At 64.3% G+C, this 787-nt stretch overlaps 1 pseudogene; it reads right to left on the bottom strand.

Moving 5' to 3' along the window:
- Window positions 1-585, bottom strand: part of LOC103270845 — a 1,870-nt pseudogene extending 1,285 nt beyond the window's left edge.
- Window positions 586-787: the final 202 nt, after the last annotated feature.

Raw genomic sequence — 787 nt, 5'->3', positions numbered from 1 at the left:
AAACTTCCATCCTTGCTGGGTGGTGTCAGAGGAAGGATACCAGTGCACCTGAGCATGGAGGGCAGCGGCAGAAGCAGCAGTGGTGGCCGGATAGGTGAACGCAGCATGGGAGATGACTGGGGTCAGCTCCGTGGTGTACAGGGGGTAAGTGGCCAGGCCTCTGGGGACGCAGGGATCAGAGCAGCCCCCATCAGGTCATGGGGGTCCTGTGCAATGAAGTGTGCTCCGAGGGCCGGGTGCGCGTTGCTGGGATTCGGTGTTGCTATTCCTTGCTCTTGGCCATCTTGGTGTTGGCTTTGGCAAACTCTGGCCTCAGGATCTGCGGGTTCTCGGGATCAAAGCGGATACCGTCCAGTGCATTCTTGGCTGCTTCGGCTTCTGCCCGGCTGTCAAAGCTCATAAAACCAACAGGCTGTCTTGCAGTGAGTTTGATCAGGGACCCTTCGTACCCCTTGAAAGGCCAGAAGAGCAGGTAAAGTTCTCTGGGTTTAATGTCCAGAGGGAGGAGCTGAGGAACAGTGTCCGGACCTCCTCCTCCGGGGTGCCGCCAGGGCCCGGCCCGAGCCCTCGGGGTCCGCGCTGGTGCTGCGCTCTCCATCCGGCTTCAGGGTGCTCACGGTGCAGGGGGCGACAGGGGAGGGCGCCCGAGGGTGAAGGCGCCGGCCCCAGCGGGAGGTGGAAAGGGGCACGGTGCGCGATGCGCTCCGGGGGTGCGGGCCGGGTGGCGGGGTGTCGCGGGGCGGCGAGAGGGGCGGCCGCAGGCGTCGGGTCGGGGGTCACATCAAGT

This window comes from Carlito syrichta, unplaced genomic scaffold (genome assembly GCF_000164805.1).
Source record: "Carlito syrichta isolate Samal-C Ts95f unplaced genomic scaffold, Tarsius_syrichta-2.0.1 Scaffold310456, whole genome shotgun sequence".
NCBI classification, from domain to species: Eukaryota; Metazoa; Chordata; class Mammalia; order Primates; family Tarsiidae; genus Carlito; species Carlito syrichta.
Note: the sequence above shows the minus strand (reverse complement) of the source record. Positions and strands in the feature narration are given on the sequence as shown.